We start from the raw sequence: 15,076 nt of genomic DNA, 5'->3' as shown, positions 1-15,076 counted from the left end.
CTGCTGTATTGTGCGCCTGTGAAGATCCTTGTTCTCTTGTCTGTTAGGGACCCGGCGTTTTGTGGGAGGATTCATGACGTCAGCTCCGGCCCCGATCAAGCTCCGGCCCCGATCATCGCAGCTGCTAAATAACTCCTGGGCTGTGTAGAGACTGCACAAACTGCTGTTTGTGCAGCTCTTCTGCACATGTGATCGCACACCTGCACAGCAAATTCTCCCTCCCCCTGTAGGCGGAGACTACCTGATCGCAGGGATGCAAAAAACGCACCATAGCAATCAAGTCTGAATTATCCCCACAGGCCCTCATTGAGCATCAGTTGCAGTTTTGCTAATTTAGCAAAACTGCAACTGCTTGCGATCACATGCTGGGGGCCGCCCATTACAGGGCAAGGCTGTCCAGCATGCAAATGTCTGCCAGCAATGCGATCGCAATTCAATTGTGATCACATAGCTAAACTATGGATGCCCCCTGCCTGCCTAGCCTGGCTGCAAAGGCAGGCGCAGAGCAGCTGTTTTTTAGGTTGCAGTGTCCGCATGTGACGTTACGCAGATGCTGCTAACCCGCCCCCCCAGTTTTCCACAAAGGTGCAATGCCACCCCCGACCGCCTCACCCTGTCAATCAGGCAAAGGCGCTCGCATCGATGCAAACGCATTGCTGGGCTTGCGCTCATGCAGATTGGACACTGCGCGTGTGTACTAGTCACAAATTTGTCAGTATGTGATCGCATCACAGATGCGATCCATACTGAATAGGGTCCATAGTGTACAAAATGAACTTAATGCAGGTTTGGTGCAGCCATTTTTGGGTAATAAATTCCACAGTTTACATAACACACCCATTAAAGGCACCAGACGAAGTAGACATTTTTGGCGCACTACATAGGTTACCCTTAGTGGAATAGGCAATGTTTAGAAGAGATGACACAAAATGGAGAAGTTGCAGCATACTAATGCTAGAAGCAGAGCTCTTACATAGCCATCAGTTCCAAGTATTTTTCATCCCACCCATGTGAGTACTAGGCGAAGCAGCCATCTTGGGTGCACCACAAAGGTTACAATGTGTGTAACAATCTGTTACTATAATGAGGATGAAACAGGTGCAATGGATACTATGGGGGATATTTATCAAAGCTTGGAGAGATATGAAGTGAAGAAAGTACCAACCAATCAGTAAGGAGCTGATTGGTTTCTTTCTCTCTCTCTCTCTCTCTCTCTCTCTCTCTCTCTCTCTCTCTCCCCGTCCAGTGGCGCACCCAGGGGGGGTTTCCGAGCACCCAGAAACCCCCTCTCCACTAAAAAAAAATATATATATATATATATATTTTTTTTTTAGCTGCATGAGTATTATTAATGGCTGTCTAGCATCCTCTGCAGCCTGCTGTCTTCCTGGTGGCACTTGTAAGTGCAATAAAAGTTTACTTTATTTTAATTATAGTACATATATATCCATGTGCATACATATATACACATGTATATACATACATACATATAAACACACACACACACACACACACACACACACACATATGATAGATATATATATATATACACATGTGTATATATATGTGTACTGTATGTGTGTGTACATATATATATATATGCATGTTTAATATGCTATGTATATGTCTATATATGTGTGTGTGTGTGTGTGTGTGTGTATATATATATATATATATATATATGTATATATACACACATATATATACATACACACACACACAGACACACTAGTTTTACGGACCCAGCATATACTGGGTCACCTCAGTCCCCACCCCCGTGTTTGGCTCCGCCCAGTTCTGGAAACCCCCCCATGCAAATCCTGCGTTTGCCACTGCCGTCATTAGCTAGATCATAACATTTGTCACTGAGAGGTTTCTGAGAGTCTTCAGGAATAGGCTCAGAATCACTGGATGGATGAGTACCAGCTGGATAAACCTTAATCCTGATAAAACAGAGATTTGCACCTAGTGATTTGGCTGTGCAGAACACTGTCCATGAGTGGAATCTTGGTGCTGTCCTTAATGTGGTTTAATACATAAACACCAGGTATCAGTCGTGATCAAATCTACATTTTTTTTATGTGAGGAACATTGCCAGAATCAAGCACTTAATTGTTCATTAGATCTTCCTCCACTCATAAATACATGTGAATCCTGGACTACTGCAATGTCCTCTACCTGTATATCCATGCAAAAAAAATACATCCCTTGCACCAACCACAATTCTTAACTAACCAGCCCTGTTACTACCATGTAACATCAATTCCCTACAGATCTAAGGCATAGGTAAAATGATCAAGGTGTGGGTATTAGAATCACAAGCTCAACCTTCAACACATTGGAGGCCACACTCAGACAGAAAATTTGCACCTACCAAGGGACTAGTGCAGGTTTCCATGGTGCGACCAATTGTTGCATCTAAAAATTCACCAAATGGTACTATACTACAGCCTAGCATTAGATTATAGGTGCAAACACAGCTGCGGCAAAATATACGGTTGCAACAGAACATGTCTCTGATTCAGCTCATCTGAGAGCATGAAAATGACCAAAGGACAGTGGGGCAGATGTATTAACCTGGAGACGTGATAAACCAGTGATAAGCGCAAGGTAATAACGCACCAGCCAATCATTGCGGATTTGAAAAAAGATGACAGTTAGGAGCTGACTGGCTGGTGCATTATCACCTTGCACTTATCACTTCTTTATCCCTTCTCCAGGTTAAATACATCTGGCCCAGAGAGTGCTATTGCAGTAAAAGTGGCCACGTTCAGACAACAAACAGGCTTTTTCTGTATCACCCCATAGATCAGCAGTTGCTGTTGGGGAGATCTCATGATGGTGCTAACAAAACTACATTATAGATATAATATTTTATCCCTTGAATAAAGCATTTTTACATTGTTTAAAAGTTTTAATATATATATATATATATATATATATATATTATTTTTTATTTTATTTTTTTTATCTAGTTTTAACAGTATTGCCAAGGCATTTGATTATCTCTCAGCTGCCTTGGCGCTATTGTTTAGTAAAATTGTTCCAATAAGAGATGCTTTATTGCCCCAATAAGTGGCGATAAAAAATATTGCAGCCTTTTCTGAAATGTGTTCCTTAATGTATTAACAGCCATATGTGTGAGGCCTAACATTTGTAACAGAGCAAAGTGCAAAAACAGAAGAAGAATAACCGTGCTTATTAGTATGACTAACAAGAAGTGTCACTGTTACTATAGCAACAGTCATAGAATGTCGTAGAGTCAGACTGGAAGAATGTTAGAACCGAGCAGTAAGAAATCATTAAGTCAATGTGCTGCAGTCTTCCAACAAAGAACACTTATGACCAATTATATTTATCTAGAATTCAATGGCACTCTGACCTGTCTTTCATTATATCATATCATGATGAAAATTGCCAGCATTCAACAGTCATCAACTTTTCTGCTTGAAAGAAGTGTCAGACAAAGACAGAGAGTTACATTAAGCTTACATAGAACTGTACTGTATATAGGTGGTCATTCTGTCCAGATTGCACGCTGCCATGCATCGCTGGGCGGGAGGGGGCGGCACGGCGGCATTTCACCGCCGTTTTGTGGGCGCAGTCTGGCCAACGCAGGCGTGGCCGGACCGTGCGGGGGGCGGGCCGCAGTGTCTGCGTGACGTCACACATAGCCGCTGCGACCATCACAACGACAAGTAACTCCCGGCCAGCATGCAGGAGCTGCGCTGGCTGGGAGTTACTCTTCAAGTACAAAAGCATTGCTGCTCTGCAATGCTTTTGCACTTGTGCGGTGGGGCCGGGCCTGACATGTGGGGCGGACTAGCTCTGTGCTGGGCATCCCCCCGCATGTCAGTGTGGATGATCATAGCTGTGCTAAATTTAGCACAGTGTGTTTTTCCGATATCTTTTCACTTGGCGATGTTGAATCTTATGTGCCTCGTCAAGTGTGTACCCAATCTTACAGGTAAAGTGCAGTTTTCATTTTAACAATATAAAATAACAATGAACAGGCACAGTATTGCAATACAGAACATAAACTCCTGAAAAGGAACACAATATAAATCAGTGGTCAGGGAACAGGGGAAAATTACCCCAAATGGGGCAAAAATGAAATTCCTGGGGGTAATGGATGGTCGCGCTGCCGAGACACAGCCCCGTCCAGCACCGACTGGCTCGCTCCCTCCTGCCCGCCCTGCGCTGAGCTCCTGGCCACCCTGTGCTGTGTTCCTGGCCACGGTGTGACGTGCTGACATCACACCGCTCTCCCTCACGCCCGCCCGTCCTGCGCTGTCCGGTCCTCCTGCCCGCGGCCCGCCAATTCACACACACAACTTGAAGTGTCCTGAGGCTGACCGCTGACGGAGTTCCACAGGATCAGACAGTGGCCCACAGAACAGTGGGAAATTCCCACTGGCATTACTGAGGTGAGGATGTGACCATCTGTCTTCTAAAAGTCGTGTCTCCCCGCCCCTTCCGCCCTCATCCATCTTTCTTACATTCATTCTGGTGTTTTGGGGAGAAAGTGCTAATTAACCCATTCAATGGCAAAAAAAATAATTGTCGAAAATTATAAAAAATAATTTTAGATAGATATATATATATATATATATATATATATAAATACATATACACAGTATCTCAGAAATACCATATAAACAGTGATAACCAGTATATATGCACTATAATATATGATTTCCTTCCTTTCAAATCAAGGTGGTAACTTCGGCGTATCTAAATATATTTTGGGGTAAAAGGTAAAAAAGTTCCCTGACCACTGATATAAATAAATCTAAATGTATAGAAACAAGTGTTACAGTATACAAATGTTTTGAATGCATTTTAAATAAAGAAGTGATATATCAATAGTACATAACAGGATAGGGAGAGCAAAACTTTGCCTTTCTGTTCTCACTTAGGGGCTGATTGTTAGTTGCACGATGCTGCGACCACCATCACGCCTGCGACTATACGCTATTTCTAGTATTATATCTGTATATTCTCTGTCTGAGTATGGCCTCAAACGTGAGTGGTTAAGCGTCTGTGTACACAACCACTTCAGCAGTGCCTGAGAATCTCCCATGCACACCAATGAGATGAACTGTCACTGAATAGTCACCTCCCAGTTACTGCCTAGGAACGCCCAGCACATTTCTAATACATATCTGATCATGGGAATCTAAGGGCATGATTGATAGTTACACACTCTTCCAATGTTATCGCACTTCAGCGTTTATCGATGTCTGCGCATGCGTCCCAGCTGCAATGCGCCCATGCATACAATTGAATTGCGATTACAGACTCATTGAGAATTCATTTGCAAGTGATTGACAGAAAGCGTCCATTTTGCAGGCGGTAACAAGGAGTGATGACAAAACAGCAGTAGTGGTCAGATTGTTTTGTTAGTGGGGTGAGTTTTCCCATTAAGCAATATTTAAATTGTGAATCCACATACTCTGTGTATGTTTTGCAATGTCCGTGCCAACTGCAATATGTTGGCAGGACTATTAGATCAATTAAATGTCGTTTCAGAGAACACAGATGCAATATCATTAATAAATCTATTAAACATAGTTATGTATTGGTGAATCCGCTTGGATTTTTAAATTAGATACATTAAGTCCTAGGGGGCTTAATGAGGCTATCGATTATACTTGCTTAGATTAGCTATTATTAGTTTTACTTTATATAGGGAATAATGTTATTGAAAGTAATAATAATGGCATTATTATCATGATGATTACTTTTATTATTATACTCTATTGTTATTTTTTATTATGCTAACCCTAAACTATTTAAATTATTATTGTAGTGTATGTTTATTTATGTTTATTCATATATGGATATCAGTCGTTTAGTAACTACCTAGAACCTGCTTCTTATCTGTTTTTGTATTGTTGTTAGCATATGTGTATTTATTAAGCATCTAGATCGTAGCACACTGGTGCCCGCAATTATAATCAAAGGCGGTCCATATGGGGAGTTAAATAAGGGCTAAGACAGAATGAGCCCAATAGTTTTGAGGAAGTCCCGAGCTGTGACGGGACGAAACGCATTGACGTCATCTCCCTGATTGTGCTCACACACTGATGGAATCACTCGGACACAGGGCCGGATTAATAATGGGGCTGATGGAGCTGCAGCTCCAGGCCCACTCTCTCAAATAGGCCCACAGCATCCTACAGTTCTCTGTGCTGCTGTAGATAGAAGATTTTTTTTTCCTTCTACAGCAGACTAATTCATCTCACTGCCGCCTCTCCCGGATGACCTCGTTGCAGCCCTGTGCCTCCCTGCTCCGTTTTAACAAGCCAGTCTCGGGGGTACCGATGGCCACTTCCCAAGTCCCGACTGCCTCACTCTCTGGCCGGGACCCACTGTGCCTGTTGTGCCACGCCTTTGGTGCCACCTCCTGGACGGGCTATTCTCAGCCAGCCAAACCTCCACTTACAGGGCTGCCTCGGCGTGCTCAACGCAGAGAGGAGGAGACCAGGCAGCACGGCTCCGCTCTCCAGTCTTGGCGATACCTTCAGAATTCTTTAACAGTCGCCGGTGAGTTTACCTTTTTCTAGCTTCCTCTGGGGTCCCCAGCACGGATGCTTCTCGCCTGAGATGCGTGCTGCTCCTCAGCCAGTGCACGGCTTAGCGTCCAGAAGCTCCACTTGTCCCCGCTTTCACCAATGCTCTGTAATTTAAATTAAAACTAGGGGTAGTGCCTGCTGCTGCAGAGTGACCATTAACCCTGCGGTGTGGGGATGTAGTATGAGTAGGTAGTGCAGTGGTGTAGTGTAGTGTAGTGGTGCAGAGTGGGGAGGTAGTATAGTTCTGTTTTGTAATATGGGCAGGTAGTGCAGTATTGTAATGTGGGGAGGTAGTGTAGCGCTGTTTAGTAGTGTGATGATGCAGTGAAGGAGGTAGTGTAGTGGATATGCGGTTAGCATACCGCTTGTTGGGATCCCGGCTGTCAAAATACTGACACCGGGATCTTGATGGGGGCACCATACCGCCGCTGGTATACCAGTGAGGTAGGCGATTCCCCCTCTGTGGGTGTGCACGACACCCATAGAGAGAGAATAGAACCTATGGCGAGCATATCTCGCCACCGAGCCCGCAAGGGGCTGAGTTGCACATGTCCATCTGCCAGCATTCCACCGTTCGGGATGCCAATGTCAAGATATTGGCATTCGGCATCCCGGGCGGCGGGTTATCATACCAATATTGTGTAGTGATGTCGTGTGGAGACATAGGGACTAATTCAAACATGATCGTAGAGCACATCTACGATCAGTCACACAGACATGTAGGGGGACGCCCAGCACAAAGCTAGTCCGCCCCGCATGTCAGGCCGTATCCACCCCCGGCACAAGTACAAAAGCTGTGCGATGCTTTTGTACTTTAGAAGTAGCTCTCTACCAGTGCAGCTCCTGCGCGCTGGCAGGGAGCTACTCGTCGCTGTGAGGGTCGCAGCGGCTGCGTGTGACGTCACACAGCCACCACGGCCCGCCCCCTCCGCACGGTCCGGGCACACCTGCATTGCCAGACCGCTCCACCTAAACGGCTGCCAAACGCAGCCGGCCCACCCCCTCCCACCCAGCGACTGCCTCTGCCTGTAAATCGGGCTGAGACTGCCGTCGGTTGTCTGGTATGCGTCGGTGCACTGCGGCGCCGGTGCATGTGCAGTTCAGACCTAATCACATGCTGTGCGAAAACACACAGCACTGACCAGGTCTGAATTAGGCCCATAGTGCAATAATGTGTAGGGTGGTAGCACAGTAATGTGGTGTGGGAGGTAGTGCAATAATGTGTAGGGTGGTAGCACAGTAATGTGGTGTGGGAGGTAGTGCAATAATGTGTAGGGTGGTAGCACAGTAATGTGGTGTGGGAGGTAGTGCAATAATGTGTAGGGTGGTAGCACAGTAATGTGGTGTGGGAGGTAGTGCAATAATGTGTAGGGTGGTAGCACAGTAATGTGGTGTGGGAGGTAGTGCAATAATGTGTAGGGTGGTAGCACAGTAATGTGGTGTGGGAGGTAGTGCAATAATGTGTAGGGTGGTAGCACAGTAATGTGGTGTGGGAGGTAGTGCAATAATGTGTAGGGTGGTAGCACAGTAATGTGGTGTGGGAGGTAGTGCAATAATGTGTAGGGTGGTAGCACAGTAATGTGGTGTGGGAGGTAGTGCAATAATGTGAGATGGTAGCCAGGGTTGGATTATAGGCAGGGACGGTCGCTCAGTGCCCTGCTACTCTCATGAGCTGCTGACACCTTACAAATCTGTATAAGCACTTGCTTGTACGCTTACACTCTGTGTGTGGATCTCCCACGGGCCCGACTGCGGGCCTAATTCAGACCTGATCTCTGCACATGTTACATCTGTCCCACCTGCAGTGCACATGGTTTTGCTCATTAGAGAAACATTTTGCTGCTGTGATCAGGTCTGAATTTGGCCCAGTGACCACTGTTTCTCCACAACAGCACACAGCTGTATGCTCGCTGCTGCTGCTGCAGTGACATTACCTGAACCCAGAGAAGGCCACCTGTGCAGTGAGACGGCTCCCTGCAGTGACCAGTGACCTAATACAGTGTAGCAGCGGCGTTCCCACAAACTCCCGAGATACCCAGGCTGACTCCCCCCAGAGGTGACTTCTGGGCCAGTGGCCACTTTACAGTATGCCAGAAGGAGGATGTCAGTCGCTCCCTCAACCCTGGCATACCCTGTTGGAGCCATCCCCTGTCGGAAGGTGGTTACCGGCACTCTTTCACCTTGATCCCAGCCAACCCCGCACTGGAGACAAGCATTGCAGCCTTGCAGCCTCCCCATTTTCTTTTATTGATAAGGGCCCCACAAGTTTGTTACCCAGAGGCCCCACAAACCTTAATGCATCCATGAAGGTAGCGCAGTATTGTGGTGTGGGGAGGTAGATGTAGTGTGGAAATGTAGTCCGGGGACCAGTGAAATAGTGTGGAGATGTAGTGTGGGGAGTTACATAGTGATATACTGCAGGGATGTAGTGTGGGGAGGTAGCATAGTGATATATAGCAGGGATGTAGTGTGGGGAAGTAGCGTATTGATATATGGCAGGGATGTAGTGTGGGAAGTTACGTAGTGATATACGGCAGGGATGTAGTGTGGGGAGGTAGCATAGTAATATACGGCAGGGATGTAGTGTGGGAAGGTAGTGATAAAGCTAAATATTTATCTTATAACATTTACTATATGTGGGTAAGAGACTCAGTACGCAATTGGCGTATGGGGTACCGTAAGGGTACGCACTTAGTGTAGCAGACACTTAGCCGTGGTTGGGACGCACATGCGGCACGCTCGCTCACAGCTTAACGCTTGGTGTCGAGCACGCTATAGGCGGCCGACTACCGTAATGCTACGCTACCAGCGTAGCGGACGCTCGTGACCACGAGGGGAACACGAGCGGCGCAGACACTCACGGGATGACACTCAGTAAACCTTGTATGCAACACAATGAAAGGCCGAGCCTATACTGTAAACCTTGGTTTTGTAATGTAAGCACAATGCAATGCTAATTAACCTCTATTGTATGAAAGCCTCTTGAGCGATTGAGACGCTCTGAATACTCTCAGCAATGTAATAAACACACAATACCTTGCTAAGGTTCCAAAACCTTTACTAACAATACCTAGCTATGTAAAAAAGGGAAAACAGTTAACAGTTCATACACTACAGGCTAACATCAATATCTAAACATAATAACTACACATATATAATATACAACAGTTTAACAATAACAGAGAGAGAGGGAGATAGTATGGCAAATACAAACAGAGAATAAGTTGGTTACAGAGAATAACTTACACACTGGGAACGATCGCTGCGCAGTCCTGGTACCAGCTCCCTAGTTAGTCAATGATGAAAACCGTTGTGGAGAGAAGACTGAGCTGGCCAGGCTGGCTGTTCTTTTATACACTGCGTACAGTACACTACAAAGGGACCTATAATCTCATTGTTCATTGGACACAGGAATGTCTCCTCACACTATAACAAAAGGTCATAGGTTAGTTTGAACAGGTGGGCTGTGACTATATCGAACTGCTCAGGTGGGAGGGAATCTCAGGATTCCCGCCGCATGGATAATGAACTGCAAATATAGTAAATGTCTAGAAACTACTAATGGACATAACTATACGCAGGAGCGATTAATCTTTACCTAACCAGCACCGGATTGTTTCTAATAAAATGTTCTTTAGTTAGGTACCAAACACCACTGCTCAAACCCTGTCTGACCCTTCGTATCATGCAAAGAGGAATTCCTCTGTCCAGCGACCAGTTACAATAAACAAACTTACAGTTATTATTAAGGGGAACATTACCTATAAAACATACTATTTGGATTTACTATGTAACATTTGAGTCAGCCGCTAGACGCACACAAACTCTACCGTAAATGCACATACCACGCATCAATGCGCACGGCCGTAGAAGCTTCATTACGCAACTGCGAATATGCGCACGCACGGGAGAGAATGTGCATGTGCAGCGGGCAAGCGCATGGGGTGAATATATGGCAACGTGTAACATGATATTTTTCCGACTTTGACAGTCCACCCTTTGGCAGTCATCAATAACTGCCACTTCCTAAAACAGGAAAGTGAAAACTGGCGCTTATGTGTTTCTCCAATAGTAATAAATGACTGTGGATCAATTTCAATAAAAATGACATAGAATTTATTACCTATACATCACAAACTAAAAACATCAGAAACATGAAAATCAGATGTGATCATAAAATTAGGGCATAAATGGAGCTGAGAAATATTTGAAGATGGCTGCTTTTAGTGTCCACAAAGGATCCCGGACTGAATGCCGTGTGCAAAGTTCCCTGGGGAGAGGAAATAAATACAGCTGGTATTACCCGTATTGATGGAGACTTCCAGAAGTTTGGAAATTTTTCAGCAGGCAAGCTGTGGCGTTTAGACAAACTGGGTCTCTCCAATCGGTGCTGTATAGATGAAATCCCTCAGAGTTCCAATGGCAAATTTTAAAAGTCCATATCTGGATCCGTCTTGAAAGTGGGACACTTGTAGTAGTCGTGGCAGCTTCAACACTTAACGCGTTTCCCTAGGCTAGGTCACCTAGCTTCATCAGAAGTATAGCTCAATCTGATTTTTGGGATCTATTTAAACCCCATTTAATTACCTGATGCCCCGCAGGTGTGATGTAAAACTATTTAATCATCCACAGTCATATTAAAAACAAAGAAATTCTATAGACAGTATACTTATAATATATATAGAGATCATTGGGAGGCAAACCCATATTAAAAAGAAACTTAAAAAACCAGCAAATCAATAAAATATATATCCACAATCAGGAGGGTCAGAGGTCAATATAGTCACATGAATCTAGTAAGATTCTAATATATGACTAATTCCGGTCATGGGGGCTGTGTAATAACATATTCCAGATCGATATACTTAATAGCAAATGGTTTCTAGTAACTGTCGGTATAATGGTTATATTATATTAAATGTATATGTTTATTTTTAATTTGTGTTTGATTAGCCCATTAGTGGGAATATGTGTCCATTGTTATATAACTATAACCCTCTGAGGATTGGTCACATGACAGTGGGACGAAGGTCACGTACACCACGTTGGTGCACGTTCAGGTTGCCTAGCAACCGGTTTTGTCAATGTGTTTCCACTGCACCATACCTACAGCTCTCCGGAGTCCCGGTCACGTGACAGCGGGACTACGTTCCCGTGCACCACGCTGGTGCACGCACAGGTCGCCTAGCAACCAGGGCGCCCCTCTAAACCAATTTCATTGGATACCACCTGTCACGTGACCCGGAAGGAGCGCACAGTGCTCCACGGAGTCCCGGAGATCAACCTCCCTACCTCCACACATCAGATTGGGGATATTCCTGTAAGTAATATAGATTGCAGGGATACTAGAATTCCGGAAATCGGGGGAGGGAGTGTAAGAAATCAATGTATCTGATTAGAGGTTGATGTCCATAATACTCGGGGGGCGAGTCATGTGACTATATTGACCTCTGACCCTCCTGATTGTGGATATATATTTTATTGATTTGCTGGTTTTTTAAGTTTCTTTTTAATATGGGTTTGCCTCCCAATGATCTCTATATATATATTATAAGTATACTGTCTATAGAATTTCTTTGTTTTTAATATGACTGTGGATGATTAAATAGTTTTACATCACACCTGCGGGGCATCAGGTCATTAAATGGGGTTTAAATAGATCCCAAAAATCAGATTGAGCTATACTTCTGATGAAGCTAGGTGACCTAGCCTAGGGAAACGCGTTAAGTGTTGAAGCTGCCACGACTACTACAAGTGTCCCACTTTCAAGACGGATCCAGATATGGACTTTTAAAATTTGCCATTGGAACTCTGAGGGATTTCATCTATACAGCACCGATTGGAGAGACCCAGTTTGTCTAAACGCCACAGCTTGCCTGCTGAAAAATTTCCAAACTTCTGGAAGTCTCCATCAATACGGGTAATACCAGCTGTATTTATTTCCTCTCCCCAGGGAACTTTGCACACGGCATTCAGTCCGGGATCCTTTGTGGACACTAAAAGCAGCCATCTTCAAATATTTCTCAGCTCCATTTATGCCCTAATTTTATGATCACATCTGATTTTCATGTTTCTGATGTTTTTAGTTTGTGATGTATAGGTAATAAATTCTATGTCATTTTTATTGAAATTGATCCACAGTCATTTATTACTATTGGAGAAACACATAAGCGCCAGTTTTCACTTTCCTGTTCTAAACATTTTTAGGGACTGACAATCCCTACTGGCAGCTGTGACAGCGCGTCTGGGCCACTTTCTTTGTTCTGGTCACTTCCTAAAACAGTTTTTAAAAAAAAGAGAAAAATATATGTCATCATGTAAATACCTTTTTATGATTGGGTAAAGGGAGGAGAGGAGAAGGTGGGAAAAAGGTATGACCTAGTGAGATAGTAGAAGCATGTGTGTATGAATCCATGTTTGAGGGGTCATGTATCATCGTGCCGTACGTGTTTTAAATCAAGCTTCGAGGTATTGCGAAGTATACATTTGAATCCTTCTTATCCCGTGTCAGGGATCTGTGGATGGGCTGTCAAACTCTACCGAGCTCTTTTCGGCTTTTGGTTGCAACAAATGGGGAGCACATTTAGTTGATGATACATGAAGGGGGGGGACATGTGAATGCTGATATATGTGTCTATATTCCCTATTGACTATGTGTGTCATTACCTGGAGGTTGTAGAGATGAGGATAAGAAACAATCGTTATAAATGCAGTCGTAAACTATGTGAGTTTATATAAACAGTCGCCGATTGAGGTCTTGTCTGATGTCTTGTCTTGATGTACATGTTGTCTGATGTCTCTCTGTGCTTTTGCTATAAATAGCGAGCAAAAGTTGTTCCATTGTCCATAAAGTTACAGTCTCTAAAGTATTGGGCTATCGTAAAAGTTAAAGTCACTAGGGATATTGGGGGTCTGTGGCATAGTCCATCAATGGTCTGTATAAAAGAGGTTGTCAAATTCTTCTTCCAAGCGGATGTCTTTGTACCTTTACTCGGTGATTATGTCGCTCTTGGAAATTTACGCCTCCATCCTGGTCATCAGAACCCATTCCCGATCCTTTCTCGACCTCCATGGTACTCTCACCGAAACAGACTGCTCTGGTCAACATCATGGTCAACAGAAAAATCCGGATCACAGTCTCTTGGGGCAAGTCCATCTTATAGGAGGAAAAGGAGAAAAATAAGAAGGGGGATGGAGAATAGGAGGGAGATGGGAACTGGAGAAAATAACAAAAGGGAAAAAGAAATCTGGCTCGACAAACGCCTCCGGTCTTATTATTCTGAGCGCTCAGGTGTCGTCTCAACCTTCCCGGAACAGACACTCTAGTGATACAACCTCTACCGTCTGTTCTTTATCACGGGACCTCTCTGGGTCAGCGACCTTTTTACAATGAGACGAATGGACCCAAGTCTCTCTCTCGGCAACCTTCAATGCTGTTGTGCTGGTCAATAAGACTTGATATGGTCCTTCCCATCTGTCAATAAGGCAACCTGAGCGTAGAAAATTCTGTATCATTACATAATCCCCAGGTTCAATGTCATGACAATTATTGTCTGGCAAATCAGGAATCACCAACTTTAGATTATCATTCTGATTCCTCAATTGCTTACTCATCTTAACCAAATACTTTACAGTGACTTCATTGTTAAATTTCAAATCATCCTGGGGGTTAATCATAACATGGGGTTGTCGACCAAACAGAATTTCAAAAGGAGACAGATTAAGAGGGGACCTGGGAGTGGTTCTGATGCTGTATAATACGATTGGCAAAGCTTCAGGCCACAACAATCCTGTTTCAGCCATTACCTTGCTTAATTTGTTTTTAATAGTGCTGTTTACTCTTTCCACTTTCGCACTCGCCTGGGGGCGGTACGGAGTGTGCAGCTTACTATAAATTCCCATCAATTTACACATTGTTTGAAAGACTTCACCTGTAAAATGGGTACCCCTATCACGCTCAATGATTCTGGGGATACCATACCTGCACACAAATTCCTGCACAATTTTCTTTGCAGTAAACACAGCGGTATTTGTGGCCGCGGGAAATGCTTCAACCCAATTTGAGAACACGTCAATACAGACCAATACATACTTTAAATTTCTACAAGGTGGCAATTGTATGAAATCAATTTGTATTACCTGGAAAGGACCATCTGTCGGAGGGATATGGGATGGCTCTGTCGGTATTGCCTTTCCGATATTCTTCCTCAAGCAGGTGAGACATGTCATCGCTCTTTTACCCGCATGGGAAGAAAATCCTGGGGCGCACCAATAAGCTCTTACCAACTTACACATTCCTTCTTTGCCTAGATGAGTCAGTCCATGTGCCGCTTCCGCTAGACTTGGAAGGTATGCTCTGGGTGCCACTGGCTTACCCTGTCCATCTGTCCAGAGTCCTGAGGACTCCTGGCCATATCCTTTTGACCTCCAAACTGCCTTTTCTTGTGGTGGACACAAATTTTGCATTTCATATAATTTCTGTGTATTTACAGTATCAA

The 15,076-nt window shown here is 44.3% G+C and overlaps 1 protein-coding gene across 2 annotated transcripts in view; it reads left to right on the top strand.

Annotated features, from left to right (window-relative positions):
* Positions 1–15,076, top strand: part of ACSBG1 (acyl-CoA synthetase bubblegum family member 1) — a 149,852-nt gene that overhangs the window by 36,258 nt on the left and 98,518 nt on the right. The window lies entirely within an intron of this gene.

Source organism: Pseudophryne corroboree, chromosome 6, assembly GCF_028390025.1.
Source record: "Pseudophryne corroboree isolate aPseCor3 chromosome 6, aPseCor3.hap2, whole genome shotgun sequence".
Taxonomy (NCBI): domain Eukaryota; kingdom Metazoa; phylum Chordata; class Amphibia; order Anura; family Myobatrachidae; genus Pseudophryne; species Pseudophryne corroboree.
The sequence above is the reverse complement of the archived record's forward strand: the minus strand, read 5'-3'. Positions and strand labels throughout refer to the sequence as shown.